Raw genomic sequence first — 12,624 nt, 5'->3', positions numbered from 1 at the left:
TACCTGACATGACATTTATTTAATGCAAATATTTTGTGTTTTATAAATATCTGTCTCCCTTCTAGAAATAACTGGAACAATTAGTCTACCCACCACCACCGACCTTCTAGTCACAAATCGGTTGTCTCGTTATTATATGGCTGTTTTTTATTTGACTTTTTTACTTTATCACTTACATTGGTTTATTTTCTTTTTATGCAATATGCCAGCCTCTTTATTTGCATTTCCTAACAAACATATTTTAACCATCCTTTCCTCTAACCCCAGGATAACAAGCCTACTCTATCAAGTAAGAGCAGGTTGTGGAAATACACATTTTTTTCTACCTCAGACTCCTTTTGGTATTCTCTTTAAATTCTTTTATTCTAGCACTTTTGGCCTAAGGTAGCCATGTAAGCTATAAAGTTTAAAGAAAATTTAAGTTAAATAAATTTAACTGAAAACAGAATTTAGATAAATAATTAAAAAGTAATTGTAGACAATAAGCTACATTATTTACAATAAGAAATTAAAATAAATGATACTACATTTAGGAGGCTGAAAAAGACCATCATTAATATAATACTCTGATTTAGAAAAATTTCACTTAATTTTAAGAGCCATTTTCTCTAAGCATTTAAACTTTTTTTGAGATTATATTATTTAATCCTAAATGCATGGTATTACAGAATTGGGTAATACTTCAAAGATCACTTAGTCCCATTATTTAATAGATATGAATGCTCACAGAATACTATGATTCAGAGATGATATATGTATTCTGACATGATGAAGGTAATATTTATGTATGTATTGCACATTATTCTACAGCTCTATTTAATTTGTTTTTTTAGAGTCATTTATTCCTCCTGTGTCTTGTGTTATTGTTGTTTCTGCTACTTGTTTTATCTGCTTTTAATCTTGGTGATGATACTATTTTTAGTGTTTTAGTAATATGTTTCAGGATCAGAAATTGTATTGATTTGTGTGTATGTGATTCTGTGTGTATCTAACCAAATATTCAAGAAATTGGCTTCCAAAGAACTGCTTTACCTTCTGCAATAATTTTTAAATATTTTATTCATAAATGTGGAAAACACTTACCAATTTCACAAGGATGTTGTTTGCGCTTAGTTAATTAAAAAGTACTTAGCACATTTATGTAGCACTAGGAAGTCCTTATCTGATAATGTTTCCTTCCAATGGTAAACTATTTAGCTCTTCGTTGGTTGTGTTCCTTGTTTTCATAAGTTCTGTTTGTAGTTTTTTCTTCTATCAAGAATTTACTGTGCTTTTTAGCCTACACATTTGCTTTGTGTGGGTTCCAGGATGTTAAAATTAAAATTAAATTACTTTTTTTCCTTTACTGAAAAGAGTACCCATGTACCAAATGGTTATAAGAACAGAAAGTTCACTTGATGGTAGATTAGAAATTTTTGCAGAAGCCCTTTCCTGAAAGGCTTAATCACTATTTTCACATTATAAGGCCCTTTTTTCTAACAGTAAACAGCTTTAAAAAAAAATGTTTTTCCATCTAAAAATATTCTGCATGCCTTATATTTATTGGTATATTTTCAAATTCATCATTCCCTAAGACTATTGATCATTCATTTTGTAATACAGGTAATATTCTTAAATGAAATGAAGTGAAATAAGAGAAATGAACAGGATAACTTTTAGTTAAACCTGCATTTATATTTGAAAATATTCCAATTTCTAAAATTTCTAAATTATTTAAAAAATCATGGCAGTCATGCATCTGATAATGAAAGCAAAGTACTGAAAATTTTTCTTCTCATCTTAACTTTACATAATTTTTAAAAATAGACTTTGGTTTTTGGTACAGTTTTAGGTTCACAGCAAAACTGAGCAGAAAGTACAAAGAGTTCTTATATACCCACTGTTCCCATAAGCACAGCCTCCCTCACTATCACCATCCTACACCAGAGCTTTACATACTTTTTACATTTACTATTAAAAGAGAAAGAAAGCTAGAAAGGGATAAATAATGCAGAACACAAAATCTACAGCACTACTGTCTCAAATACAGTTGTTCCATTTTATGCTATTATGGTCCTTAGCCAATGATGCAAAAGAGAATCTCTGGTAAGAGCAGTTAAAGACACATGGACAGAATCTAAAATTTGCCTTTTAGCAAATGTGTAATTAATCAAGATCCTAGGCCTTGAGTTGCTGAGGATTCCTGTAGTATTGCTGAGAGCTATATCCATCTAGGGGGAAATCATCTACAGAAAAATAAATTCAGTTTTTCCGTCTTAGTTGGCGCAATGAGAATATATTCTAGGAAGACAAGATTTAAATAAAATGAATATTTTAAAATAAATTCTGAAACTTTTTTGGGTCTAGAAAATAGAATGTTTTTCAAATGATGTAGTAGAATTTTATGGGTTTTGGCTTGTTGTGTTTCTATATGATAATCTAGTTAAAATCGTGACAGTAGTACTATGAACTGATAAGGAAAATGCAATAAAGAAAACACTCCCACTGACACACAGACAGAGACACACAGGCACACACGTACACAGACATACACACACAGGTTCATGCATACATACTTTATTGTACATTGATTTTTTTATTAATGGCTATCCTAAGCAGATGTTAAGTACATTTTCACCCAGAATATGTTAGAATCTGTTATAATACTTAGGAAATTTGATTCTTTATGATATATATGTGTATGTATATACATATATATATATATGTGTGTGTATATACATATATATATATATGTATATCTATATATTAGCTGTTTTGGCAAAAAGAAAATTTGACTATTATGTGCTTGTTCATCTTTACCAATATAGTGTGCATAATTACAGGATGTTTATATACTTCCTGGCACAGGAAGTACCTGGGCCAGAGATTGAACTAATGTCACAGCAGTGATAATGCCAGATCCTCAACTGCTAGGCCACCAGGGAACTCCCTTAGAATGCGTAAATGTAAAGGTTAACATTCTGTTCCTTACTGGTCTTTGGTAACTACAGCTTCAGCTTTGGCATGGGAGAATCAGATTTGTCTATTAGTAAAAGGTATTTAGTTTCTATTTAAATGTGGCTTTTTTTTGTGAGGATAAAAGTGCAAACTGCAGTTTTTTGGACCATGTGCTGTTATATTACAAACCCAACCCTTCATGATAAATAAGATATTGTCTGATACCTTGTTTTAGCTTCATTTACCCTGGAAAAAGAACTAATCATTTCCTTGGTGACAAAGATTCAGTAGGTGACAAGTACCACGAGAGCTGCTTTAGGAATATCATCTCATTTAATCTTCCCAACGAAGAGTCCATTAAAGTGAACTGAAGGGAAGAAAGCTAATCATGCCTCTAAAGTCACACAGTTATGCATGGCAGAGGCAGAATTTAGTAAAATGTGTTGTTTTAGTGATATTAATTTAATACTGCTTTATCTTGGTCAAATATGCTTCCTCTCTTCTGTATTAACTGAGAATGCCATCATGGGCTGTGTTATTTAACATTATTTTTCTTCTATTTCACTCATCCCACTTGTACATATGAACTGACCCTAAGGATCTTAAATATATCACCTTCTTTTTAAAATTTTTTTTTCTATTTAGGGCCATGCCAGTGACATATGTAAGTTCTCAGGCCAGGGATCAAGTCAGAGCTGCAGCTGCTGGCCTACACCACAGCCACAGCAATGTGGAATCCAAGCTGCATCTGCGACTATACCATAGCTCATGGCAATGCCAGATCCCCAACCCAATGAACAAGGCCAGGGATCAAACCCATGTCCTCATGGATAATAGGTGGGTTCATAACCGCTGAGCCACGATGAGAACTCCCCATCTCACCTTATTTAAAGATAAGACTGAATTTTTTTTCTGAGTCTTGTAATAATTTTAAATAATCTGTGACTTTGAAGTATTAACTAAAAATTACCTCAAGTCCAAATCCAAACTGGGGTAGTTCATGTCCAATCCAAGTGAATTTTATACCACCGTAGATAGTTTTTTAAGAAACTCTGAAACACTTCTTGCACACAGCCGTATTCCATGCTCTCTGAGTAATTGGAATGCAAGTAACAGTCAATTGAATCACACACAAGCCAAAGACTAATGCCTACTTCTGTGCTATTCATGCTTCAGTGAAGGTGGTAAAAATGAACAAAACAATTTGAAAAAATATTTGTCTTTGGGAAAAAACCCTCAAGCCTTTAAATCAAAATGTATATGTCATAGGAGAGTCAAATTCTTCCCAGGTTCCCCATCAGCCGAGGGAGACAACTTGATTTTCAACTCAGGGTTGCTTTTCAGTTCTTAAAATATTATTGTTTCCCGACTTTAGTTTGCAATTTTGGCCAGATTCTGGGCTGGGAAGGTAAATTGATGAGACACCTAAAGGATTAGATTTCCCAAGAATGGAATTCAGAATATTCGTAAGATTTGGAAATTAGAAGAGATTTGTGGTCCAAAGAACTGGCTTGGCATTACATATTGGGGGGGGGGGGTAGAGAGAAATTCATGACTGTTTTATTAAGTGTGCTTATTCAGGCAAAGCAAACCAAAAGGCAAAACAAAAAACAAGGTAAGAATGCATGAGGTCAACACTAGACATAGGTTTGTATTTTGGAATTCTTATGTCAACTCTGTCACCTTAGGAAAGTTAATCTTGCTCCCATCATGTATAAAGAAAGATATATATTTTTAAGACTAAGAATCAGAATTAAATGCTGTAAAATACCTACAACGTAGAACACCTGAAATGCCTTCGATAATTGTCGGCTTCATTCTTACCTCCCCTTGTTAAAACATAGCTATAGTTTTGTTAGCAGAGCTATTTAGATTATATGAAGCTACTTCCAGCCTGGAGGTATAAATGATAAAAACCAACAAGAAGAGTTTTGTGGTAAAATTTTTAGGTCACAGGAAGGTGACATTGAAATATGAGAAGTACGTAGTAGAATGACTGAAATGCTTTTTCACAAAGTATTCTCCCTAGTCCATCATTTGAATTCAAGCCTATGATTGCTACAGATATTACTTAGGAATATCCTATTCTGCTCCTGAATACCCAGGAACAGTTCTGAGTGCTTGCTTGGCAGTGGATTTCCTATGACTCAATATTGCAGGTGTAGATTAGTAGAGTACAAATATTTTCAATTATATTAGCAAGTGCATTTTTGTAGTCAATAGGAATCCATGGAACAGAAGAGAAGAAAATTCTTGTTCCATTAAACAGTTCTTATTCACTAAACATGCCCATTCCATATATGGTATCTTTTCTACCATCTTGTCTTCCAAACTCCCTAAAACCAGAAAGTAAATTTACCAAGATAAGTTGCATAAATAATATTGGAACTAGATAGTAATGTCATCTAATGACTGACAGTCCCATTCATAAGGGCCTACTGTCTGTAATACTTGCAGGCAAGTATTGACTGCAGGGGCTGGAATCCCTGGAAATCTTCAGAACTTAAATTGGTGTGCTGGTCTCCTAATGAGAAAGAAGCAAGAAATGATAATTTTCAGATAAATTATTAGCATATTTTTATATGCTCGCTGATATTCCCAGGTGTTTTTGTTTAGCTCTGAATCTTGAGGTTATAGTTGACAATTTTGCTCTTTTATTTACTTAAAATTTTTTGGCCACCCATGTGGCATGCGGAAGTTCCTGGGCCAGGGATCTAACTCAAGCCATAGTAGCCCCCCAATCTGCTGTAGTCACAGTGCCCAATCCTTAACCCTTTGTACCAAAGAGGAACTCCTGACCATTTTGTTCTTGTGAGGACAACTTAAATGAATCAAATTTAGTTTTAATTAACTGATAAAATTAAACTTCCCTTATAGCTACTTCGTTTGGTTTTCAAATGGTAACTTTCTCTTTGTTGGGAGGGGGGGTCAAACATTCCTTAGCTCTGATCTTACTATTGTAATACTGACATTGTGTGATTTCTGAGTTTTGCAGTTAGTACATATTTTTTTTTCTCCTTGCCCAATGGCCTAGTCGTCTACATCACTAAATAGCTGTAATTCTGATGGCTTGGTTGGGCCTCAGAAATGCCGAAGCCAATATGAGAAGTGGATTCACATTGCCCACATGATTATTTTTCTGTAAGAAGCCTAACGATGTTATAAAACTGAACATTACGGTTGGAAAGTAAAAGCTCTGGCTCCTAGGATATTTCTCATTGTGCTTTTTATGGGACATAAAATGAAATAACATAGTGGAGAAGTCATGTGGTTTAGAGCTGTTGAGATGACAACTTTAGCAAACAAGGTATGCTACCATCAAGGAGGGCCGTGCGGCATTAGGCACTGAAACTGTCTCCTCAGTCAGGAGGGATAAACTAAGGGAAAGAGTTATGATAGCAGCAGTAGTCCTACTCTATGGGCTCTTAAAAATAAGATTTTTGCTTTTTTCTCTTAGGTTTTTGCCTGGATTCTACTCGCTATACACACATTCAGGCACATTGTTATTGAGTCATTTTCTTTACAACTTGGTACAGGTCTAATGAGGAAGTTAATAACAACGTTGTTGAATTTTTTGACTTTGCTGCAGATTGAATAGTGTGAATTCATAGTGTCAAAAGCAAAATACTGTAAACAAAAATCTGCTGGTCGTGAAAGACTGGGATCACTTTCCATGTGTATATCATAAGCCAGATATACAGTAGATCTTTAATGTAGATATAAAAAAGTTTTAAATCTCATAAAATATAAACAACTCAAGTAAATGGACAGAGTGTTCCTTGTTACATTAAAGGCAAAAGTAGAATGAAAATAAGTTTATTTAAAATTCTGGGAGTTCCCTTTGCAGTGGGTTAAGAATCCACCTTCAGCAATTAGCTGTGGAGGTGTGGGTTCAATCCCAAGCCCAATGCAATGGGTTAAAGCATCCAGCGTTGTAGCTACCTTGTAAATTGCAGCCAGTGGCTTAGATTCAACCCCTGGCTTGTTAACTTCCATATGATACAGGTGTACCCATAAAATAATAATAATAATAATTTCGGTATAGACCCACAAGTCAAATCAGCAGAGAAATTATGGAACTATTCTTTATGTATGTCCAAAATCCTAAATCTTATTTCTGTATTTTAGATATTAGAATAAAACATATTCTCTTTAAAGGATTATATTATCGCCCAGAAAAATATTCTAAAATAATTTGAAAAAAGCACAAACCTCAGTAAATAACAAATTATACTTAAATAAAAGCCATTTTGTTGGGAATGGAGGGACTTGTAAATTGACACTATAAATGTATTAGGAAAAAAGAGGTAAAGTGTCCAAGACATACCTGAGGCAATATTAACAGTCAAGTCCTACCACAGTTTGAATCAAGTCATAGTGTTAAATAACTTATTTTTACACACATTTTGTAAAACTTTATATGAGTATCAGTGTCTTCATATGCAAATGAGGCAGCTTATAAAAGGGAAAGCAGGGTCCCTTGTGTGATATTTCAAGGGACATGATCTCACAGCAGCAATACAGTGTGGCCTTGAAGGAGATTCTGAATCCACAGCTGTGTTTCTTACAAAAGTTATAAAAGCATGTTTGAGTACCTGTTTGTATCTGCTATAAGTAGAACTTCTAATAATCAGGGAAGATAACCATGGTAAAATAAACCACAGCAGAATTTATATTCACAGCCCCCAAGTTCATTTTTTTTTTCTCTTCAGTCTAGTGAACCTCAGTTTTCTCATCTGTAAAGAGAAATAAATGTTAATATCACCCTCTGGTTGATAGATGTTAGTCATATAAGTTGATGCATGTGTTTTGTCCTCTACAGAGAGAAACAGATGTTGATTTTTGATTATTGTTATAGCTATTAATTATCCTTGGAAAGCAGAAGTCAGGAAGCAGTGTTAAAAGTCACTTCAATCTTGGAGTTCCCTTGTGGCTCAGTGGGTTAAAGAACCGATGTTGTCACTGTTGTGACTCTGGTTACAGCTGTGGCACGGGTTTGATCCCTGGCCCAGGGAATTTCCGCATGTCACAGGTGCGACCAAAAAAGAAAAATCACTCCAATCCTTCTGCTTAAATTTGAGCCTGTAGAAATTCTAGTTCTCAAATCATTTCTTAGGGTGATTGAAATGTAGGACATTTGTTCCTCATAATTGGATTATGTTAGAAGATCAAAAATATGAAAATCAAAATGAATATGAACAAATTCAAAGGTTGTAGCTGCCATCACAGATTCTTGGCCATGCAAGTTAAAATGTATATAACAGTAAGAGAACAACATTGGCAGCAAGTCCTACAAGTCATGGTAATCCATATATTCATCAAAACGTGATAATATTTGTAGTTGGAGTTTTATAAACTTTAGCTTTTAAAATTTCTAGCACTGTAGATTTAAATTTGCAAAATCTACACTGTATTAGCTTTTCCTTTTGCATTTTTCATGAAGATTTTTGTGTAGACAAAACATAGCTTTTATTTTGAATTGCAGTTTTATGTACATTATAATATTTAAGTCATTTAAATAAAGAACATATGCGATTTTAAATTCTATTGCACCAAAGGGATGTAGAATTTATTTAAATTAATATTTGAGTTCAAACATGTTATGAATTAAATTCATTGGGGGGATAACAAAGTGAAACATTTTAGGAAGCATTCAAAGGAGAAAAAAGTGACATTGAGCCATTTCATAACCACTACTGTATTTGACATCAAGATTGAAGAAAGTATAATGTTCTCAAAATGATAACACACTTTGAGTCCTATAGTCTCTCTAATGTTAAACAAAAATAACTTCAGCAAAGATTCTAGAATTAGACTTCATACTAGTTCTACCAGTTTCTAAGTGTGTGATGTAGACCAAGTAATTTAACTTGCCTGAGATTTAGTTTCTTCATTTATAAAGTAGCACTTATCTCAGATTATTCATAAGAGGTAACAAACATAGGCATTTAAAATGTGATTGATTCAGGCCAAGTGAAATCTGTCCTCAATGAAACTGCATACCTTCTTTTTCTCATATTTTCTAACAAGCTTAATAATTTTCTTCATTTTTATTCTCCGGCACTTCAGAACTTCATTGTAATTTTACACACCCATTGCTTTAATAGCTGGTAATGGTTAATTCCATCCCTGCTGTCTTCTCTTCTTTATATTGTACAACCTTCTTTATTCACCCTCCAGTGATTTTATAAATTCCTAACTTATAAAAGTATACCTGTCATGTGGTGAGCATTTAGTAACCACTAAGTGAAGAAACAAATATCATCATTATTTTTAAGTCCAGTGCAGGATTATGCCTTTTAATATCTCTTAAATCTAAATATTTATGATCAAAAAAGTGTATTCATTGAAGAAATTTTACAGTAGTACCCTAAATTATTCCTAGTCAAAATGCTGTCTGTGGACCAGAAGCATTAGCATCACATGGAAGCTTGTTATAAAGGCAATCAGGTCCCACCCTAGAAGTAATGAAGTGTCAGAATCTGCATTTGCACAAATTTCCCTTAATGATTCATGCACAGTTAACCTTTGAACAACATGAGTTTGAACTGCATAGGTCCACTTATACGTGATTTTTTTTTTTCAAAAAGCATAGTACCTATTAAAATTTGAGGACTGCTCTAAAACCTTTTCCTCTAATTATAGTCTCCATTAGTAATCATTTAATCCATTAATTCAACAGATATTTAGTAAGTGCCCAGTTTGGTTTCTTGAAATTCTTGCATTCTAATGGTTTGAGGTTATGGTCAATTGCAAACAGGCAAAGTTCAATTTGGAGAGACTGTACTGAGATCTTGGAAGATAAGTTAATATCTTAGTTTGGGCAAAGGGAGGGCTCACAGAAGCCATAAAGAAAACTAAGGAAGGGCAGTAATGTGTCTTTGGTTCATAGAAAGTATGACCCATTGTACTCACAAGTACACTGAAAGCTTCAGGAACAACTACTATAAGGAGGTGACACTAAATATGATCTTTGTACTTTTTGCCCTAGAATAGCTCTGTGAACACCTGAGAAGGATTTTAAAGATGCTGAAATGAAGGTACATGGAGAGGAAAATATTCATGTTTTAGAGGATTCATTATTTGACCGGAGAGCTCCTTTATGAAAATGACTTTGTGTATTTAGAATAATTTTACTTATAACCTGTGACTAAATAATTTTATTTCAGGAGCTGGTTATTTGTCATAGTATGTAACTTTAAAGAATGAAACTATAAAATTTTCACAAAACTCTATATTGCTTGGGGGTTCCTGTTCTGGCTAAGGGAGTTACAAACTTAATTAGTGTCCTTGAGGATGCAGGTTCGATCCCTGGCCTTGCTCATAAGGTTAAGGATCAAACATTGCTGTGAGCTGTGGTGTAGGTCACAGATGCTGCTTGGATCCTGCATTGCTATGGCTGTGGTGTAGACTGGTAGCTGCAGCTCCAGTTAGACCCCTAGCCTGGGAACTTCCATATGCTGCAGGTGTGGCACTAAAAAAGAAAAAAAGAATAAGAAAAAAAAGGAAAAAAAAAAAAGAAAAAAAAACTTCTGTATTGCTTGAAGGCAGAAAGCAAATTTGTTTGTTCTTCATGTATTTTGTCCTAGTACAATACATGGATCTGATATGTATGTTCAAAAATAAAGGATCAATAAAATTGGATTGAATAGAACTTGACTGAAGCCTTTGGACTCATTCAGCAGAGACATAAACTTCTCGAGATGAATCATTGCTCTTGTCATTGAGAGAAGTATCATTGAGGTTATATATCTTGAGCTTTGTAAATAAATAGCAAACTTAGAAAAAGCCAAATAAAAACACAATCTTATATAAATAGGTAACTATATTTCTGTACTTGTGTATAATTAAAGTGCGGAAAAAAGACAAGTGATATCTGCATCTCTAATTATACATCCTCCACACATACTATTTCTCTTTTTATTATGATATTCTGCCTCTGAGTGTGGAATTGGATATTAGAAAAATGATGCAGGCATTATTAATAATTTTTCTTCTTCCTGCCTTTGGCCTATGTAGTCTGAAACAGTCTTATAACTTCACTAGGTAAAAATTTTTGAATAAAAGCAATGAATACACAAGAGAAATAGAAAAGAGTATGGTTATTTATACACTTTTATATAAAGTAAATTCTGTGACTTCTTTTATTTCTATTTTTTAACCTTAGAGCTACTATTCTAAACCTTTCCCCATGCCACAAATTAAATAAGATTCTATTAGAAATATTAGAAATACTTAAAATATTAATTCAGGTGTCAGAGACTTGAAATCAATCACTGACTCCCTTTCAATGTTTATTTTCACTGAAATATAAAACTAGGATTATGTTTTTTAAACTGTTCAATAATATTTTAAACATATATTTGATAATGCAACAGATCTCTTAGAGTATAAAATGCCTAGTTTTTAGCTTAAGCATTCTAAATCCTGATGATGTGTCTGCTTCAAGTTATTAAACATTTCTTTTCTGCTAGAAGATGTGACAATTATACTATTCACCTAAGTCTTCTTAAGACCCCCTCAAGGAGTTCCTATTGTGGCTCAGCAGGTTAAGAACCTCGCATAGTCTCCATGGTGATGCGGGTTTAATCCTTGGCCTCTCTCAGTGGGTTAAGGATCCAGCGTTGCTGCAAGCTGTGGCATAGGTCACAGATGTGGCTTGGATCTGGTGTTGCTATGGCTGTGGTGTAGGCTGGCAGCAGCAGCTCCATTTCGACCCTTGGTCTGGGAACTTCCATATGCCACAGGTGCAGCCATTCAAAAAAAAAAAAAAAAAAAAAAAGGGATCTGCTAAGGAATGTAAGGAATGTTAATAACTCCTTCTTCAGGGGAGAACATGTTGACCAGTCTGTCAAAAGTTTAAACATCATTAGCTTAGATACTCACTTATGAGTGTTTTCTTATGACTTCTGCCCAAAGTCCAAGTTATTTTACATAAATCTTATTTAGAAAAAGATGTTAGAGGAAAAAAACCCATTTTGTAACTGTTGAATTATCCATGCATGTATCACTGGCACATAGTAGATACTTGATAGTTTGGTGAATAAATAGATAGCTGACAGACTAATCTCAGTTTAGAATCATCAGAATTTGTTTGCATTCCCACTCCTAGAATCTGGATAAAACTGCACTTCACTCTAAAATGATTTGATATCCAAAAGACATGGGTCAGTGTAGTGCATTAAACAACATTATGACCTCATCTACAAAGCTGGAGATAAATGTCACATCAAGCCATTCAAGCAGAAATTCTTGTTCTTTAGGCAGAAACTCTAGGAGGAAAAAAAAAATGATGATATAGACCAAATCCCCTATCTTTCACATTGCAGAGGAGCTGCAATTCCTAATAGTGGGGCTCAGCAGGTTTGGGGCTGATCAGGCTATTTTGGTGCTATATCAAGAGAAAATTTTGACAGTCTTGGCTCACAATTTAACCTCCTTCAGAACTGTTACAATCTGGTGGGGAATATCCACAGAATACTAAACATCTATCTTGTTTTAAAACCAGCCATTCTCTCATAAATAATAGCTGTATTTCATGCATGATCCTCTTTTTGTTCTGCTGCTGCAGAAGCAGCCAACTAGGCAACAGAGGAAGCAAAAGTAAACTAACGTATTCCCAGTTCTCTTGGCATCACTGATGAAAATGTCTATGATGCTTATGAAGATCCAAAAGACATCACAAGA

General features: G+C 34.1%; 1 protein-coding gene and 1 long non-coding RNA gene across 15 annotated transcripts in view; both read left to right on the top strand.

Annotated features, from left to right (window-relative positions):
- PCDH9 (protocadherin 9) overlaps positions 1-12,624 on the top strand; it is a 941,384-nt gene that overhangs the window by 130,567 nt on the left and 798,193 nt on the right. The window lies entirely within an intron of this gene.
- LOC146398616 (uncharacterized) lies at positions 3,325-8,649 on the top strand. Of its 2 annotated transcripts, none has more exons than XR_014819607.1 (2): positions 3,325-5,539; positions 7,950-8,649. It is a non-coding gene; the product is annotated as an uncharacterized LOC146398616 (long non-coding RNA). The 2 variants fall into 2 exon arrangements; XR_014819606.1 differs by having other exon boundaries at positions 3,472-5,621.

Source organism: Sus scrofa, chromosome 11 (genome assembly GCF_054392235.1).
Source record: "Sus scrofa isolate SSC_HxYL_T2T_F1_AM1 chromosome 11, Sscrofa_HxYL_maternal_Yorkshire_Landrace_v2.0, whole genome shotgun sequence".
In the NCBI taxonomy this organism is placed as follows: Eukaryota; Metazoa; Chordata; class Mammalia; order Artiodactyla; family Suidae; genus Sus; species Sus scrofa.
Note: the sequence above shows the minus strand (reverse complement) of the source record. Positions and strands in the feature narration are given on the sequence as shown.